Source organism: Corvus brachyrhynchos, unplaced genomic scaffold, assembly GCF_000691975.1.
Source record: "Corvus brachyrhynchos isolate BGI_N302 unplaced genomic scaffold, ASM69197v1 scaffold59, whole genome shotgun sequence".
NCBI lineage: Eukaryota > Metazoa > Chordata > Aves > Passeriformes > Corvidae > Corvus > Corvus brachyrhynchos.
In genome coordinates this window covers 4,741,709-4,746,216 of record NW_008246054.1, presented here as the reverse complement: position 1 = coordinate 4,746,216, position 4,508 = coordinate 4,741,709, and positions in this window count along the sequence as shown.

Genomic DNA, 4,508 nt, shown 5'->3' with positions numbered 1-4,508 from the left:
ATTATTTTTTAATTTAGCTGCAATGTGTTTTTTCTTGGGGTTTTGGATTAAGATTTTCCTCTCCCGGCTGGAGCCTGCTGGGTAGATTTGGTACCAACCAAAGGGCACCAGAGGGGATGGTCTCCTTATTTGCAGAACCTGTAGCCCCAGGTTGGATGTGATTCCAGCAACGAATAATGTAAAGCTCTCCATAGCAGCAGTGGGACTGAGGAGCAGCTGGAGCAGGGAGTGAGAAGCGTCTGAGGCAGCAGTGGCCTGTGGGAAAGTTGTAAACTTCTATTACAGGCAGTTTTAGGAGTAATGCTGCCTGCTGGTCCTCAGCTGGCTGAGGATCTGAGCACCAGGTGAGGTGAAATTGTTTGGCTTTTCAGCAATAGCTGATGGACATTGGGCATTTGGTGGGTGTGTCCTCTGTCACTTGTTTCTAAATGGGAAACTTGGGGAAATGAGAGGTAAAAATCTCTTTGCCGGTGCTGCTTGTGGTGTGGCACAGCAGCGCAGAGCTGCTGTAAATGTCTTTTAGTCCTTCCCACCTGGCACTCTCAGCAGGCTGGATTAGCCCTTAGCAGGTAGGACAGACCGGAGCTGCCAGGTGATCCTAACAAGTGAATGTCACAGGAGGAGGGGAGGCAGATTTGCTCCTTTCCACCCACAGCAGGTAGAAAAACCACCGTATATTGTCATGTTTTTCCTCCTTGTGTGTTTCTCAAAGCATTGAAAAGTATTTATTTTAAACTTCCCAGTTGCTGTGAAAGGCACAAGTTAGACACTAGTCCTGTGACAGAGAAACACTAAGAACGTGCTCAAGTTACAAGCCACTTACTATCATGTAGTACAAGGAAGACTGAAATTAGCATCTTCCAAATGAAATATCCAGCAGCCTCCAGAAGGTGCTGAAATCCTTTGACATTTCCAAGACTCTTTCACACTTTTCAAACAAGCTTGTCACAGTTTCCCAGAGCATCATGAGTCTGGTGAAACTGCATATTCTACGACTCTAGTTTCACTGAAGCTTCAGCCAGGTCTTGCTTCAACTTGGCTGTCTCTGGTGCTCTGGTCAACTAGGAAATTGCATTATCTCATTCTAATTAAATCAGCTTTTCATCTTCAGCTGGAGTTTTCGTTGGGTTTTGGTCATGCCCGTTTCCATCCCGCTGCTGTGAGTGATTAAAGCATTAGCACATCCCATCCCAGAGCGGCTGCTTTAGGCCATGTGCAGAAGGGCTCCTGTGCCTGAGCTCGTGGTTCTCTCTGATGGCATTGCTGGATATGCGAGGCCAGGCTGTGATAAATAAGAATTAGGAGTGGCTGGTGATGCTGTGAGTTGTGTTTCCTTCTGCTGCTCATTTGATGAACCTGACTATGTCTCCTTGTAGCCCGGCCATGCTCCATTCCTGCAGCCACTCCCCCTGGCATCATGGCCTGCACTGTGCCTCCGTGTCTTTCCAGCATGTTTTCCAGGTTTATAAAGGACAGACTCTCCCCTCACTAGCCCACCAGAGACTGCATGCTGTAAATACTGCAGGATATTATATTTTATTTTGGCCAAGCTTTCTTTTTTGTCCCTAGAAGAATCCCACCCAGGAACTCTGCAGGTTTGCTGGATACACTTTGGTTGCAAGTGCTGCTTCTCGGCCAGCTGCTGCCAGAGGCTGGGGTGCAGCAACACTGCCAGTGAATTGCAGAGAAAGGGGATGGGGCTGTCACTCCTGTCCCACCCACATTCCAGCGCGGTTTGCCTGGCCATGCTGGCCACTGACACTGCGTGTGGCCAGGGCTGTGCAGGGAATTGTGGCCAGCAGCCCTGCAGGCGGGGTGGGCAGGACAGCGGGGAGCACAGCCAGGGCTGAGCAGACTGGGCACAGAGAGCATGCCGGATTTGTCTGTCTGGGCATTCTCCCAGGTGCCCGATGGCCCCTATGGATCATGTGTCAGGACTGGAATAGCCCCACCGGAGCAGGGAGCCTGTCTACAGGGATATTTATAAACCCCTGGGTTAGTGGCTGTTTTGCAGGATGGGGCTCATCATGGCCCCAGTGCAATCAGGGATTTTTCCCTCCGAGCTCAGCTTCTCCAGCTGGGACTGTCAGTGACAGCCCATCTGGCTGCAGGAGAGACCAGACAGTTTTCCTTTCCCACTCCACCACTGACAGGCGTTTTGCTGGCACTGCATCCGTCCCACGCTGCCCTTCCTCCTCCAGCCCCTTCCTGCTCGGGACTCCTGCTGGAGTGCAAGGCTGGAGTCTCATGGGGAGGCTGGGGCAGAGAAATTCCCTCATATCAGTGTTAGCAGAAGAGACAGGCACCAGATTAAATTCACTCCCAGGGCTTTCAAGGTATTTTTTAACCCATGACAGCTCCTGAGGAACATGTTAAGTGGTAGCTCAGCAACCCCAGCACCAGACTGGGCAGGAGTCTCCCTGTTTCTGTGGGGTCCTGGCCACCAGTGCCCTCATCCCTCTACCCACTGATATTTGCAGAGCCCCACAGAGCAGCAGCCTTGCACAGAGTGGGAAAACCCAGGAGGCCACCCACTGGGGAGGTGATGGCTACAGCCAAGTGGTGCAGTGGTGACAGCTCTCCCCCTGGCTGATGTCAGGTAGGCTGAGGTTTTCCACACGCCTGGCAGCCGAGCAGTGGGATGAAGGCAGGCGGATAGGGATGGGGTGCTGACTGCCCCGATAGCGTGAGAATGTGGCTGTGCAGACAGGGATCAAGCAGGAGCTGGTGGGTGTTGGTGATGTGGCAGCTCCTGTGCAACCCCAGGATTGCCGCAGCCCCATGTGGTACCTGAGCCGGGAGAGTTGTGTTTTATGGGCTGGGTAAGGGTGCCTGAGAAGGGAACGAGCTCTTCCTCCAGCTGGGATCATAGAATCACATGGTCTGGGTTGGAAGGGACCTTTAAAGGTCACTTATTCCAACACCCTGTCATTGGCAGGAACACCTTCCACTATCCCAGGTTGCTCCAAGCCCTCTCCAACATGTCCTTAGACACTTCCAGGGATGGGGCAGCCACAGCTTCTCTGGGCACCCTGTGCCAGGGCCCCCCCACCCTCATTGTACAAAATGTCTTTCCAACATCCCATCTAATCCTGCTCTCTGTCAGTGTGAAGCTATTCCCCCTTGTCCTGTCACTCCATTTCCAGCTCTCCTGGAGCCCCTTTAGGCCCTGGAGGGGGCTCTGAGGTCTCCCGGGAGCCTTCTCTTCCCCGGGTGAACCCCCCCAGCTCTCCCAGCCTGGCTCCAGAGCAGAGGGGCTCCAGCCCTTGGAGCATCTCCATGGCCTCCTGTGGACTTGCTCCAACAGGTCCATGTCTCCCCTGTGCTGGGGATCCCAGAGCTGGATGCAGTGCTCCAGGTGGGGTCTCGCCAGAGCAGAGTAGAAAGGCAAAATCACCTCCCTTGACTAGGGATAAGTTCTTGGAGGGTATGAATCAGAAATAAATTGATGTATATTATTTTCCCTGGAGAGAGGAAAATATGAACAAAGCCCAGGAGCAAGGGCTCCTCAGGATCTCAGATGCTTGTCCAAGCACTGCTGTCACCTGGATGGTTTGTCAGTCAGATGGGCACAGCCCGGATGCACAGTTCTCTGAGAGAACTTTGGAGAGCTACGTATAAAAGTGCAAAGAAGATGTAAAAATTTTGTTATTATCTTTGGAAGCCAAAGAATCACCTTCCATTTAGCACTTAAACTCCCCAGTGCATTTCGGATAAGACCTTTAAAGACACGTGGGCGCCCTGTTCCCAGGGTTACCTGTACTACCACTGACCTCTGTAAACTGGACAGTTGTGTAGGCAAATGTCACTGGCTCCAAGAGACGTGGCTGTTCTGCTCCTCACTGTAATATCCCTCTTCTCCAATTCTCCATCCACGGGGGATTTCCAGCCTATTTGCATAGGAATAATCATGTTCCTGGGACCTGTGGGTGGTGTGGAGAGCCCGTTGTCCAGGGAAGGTGATGGCAGTGCAGGTGACCTAGCTCAGAGGTTGCTGCAGCTGGGCTGTCACCCTTCAAGCAGGAAGAGCCGAGATGGATGGTCTCTCCCAGAGGTGCTGGAGGCTCAGATCCACACAGCTGCGGTTCAAGGACTGTAGCATGATTATTTAGACCTGTGAACTGGGGCTGCAGGCTCCGATGGGATGTTCCCAGGGGCTGCTCAGCGCTGGGAGACGTCTCAGGGGGGGTTCGCCCCAGCTGCGGCGGGGAGGTGGGAGGCTGACAACGATGGAGCACAGGGTGTGTGGCAGGAGGGACAGCAGGTCCTGTCCTCCTTGGGGCCTGGCGCAGCCTTCCTCCTCCCCGTACCGCGATGCCCACGCTGCACAGTGCCCGTGCTGCTGTCGGGGGACACAGGCGCCGGTGTCACCTGCGTTAGCACGGGCTGCGCGGTGCTGGGACACGGCAGGAACACGGCACGGACACGGCACGGACACTGCAGGGACACTGCACAGACACGGCAGGGACACGGCACGGACACGGCACGGACACTGTACGGACACGGCA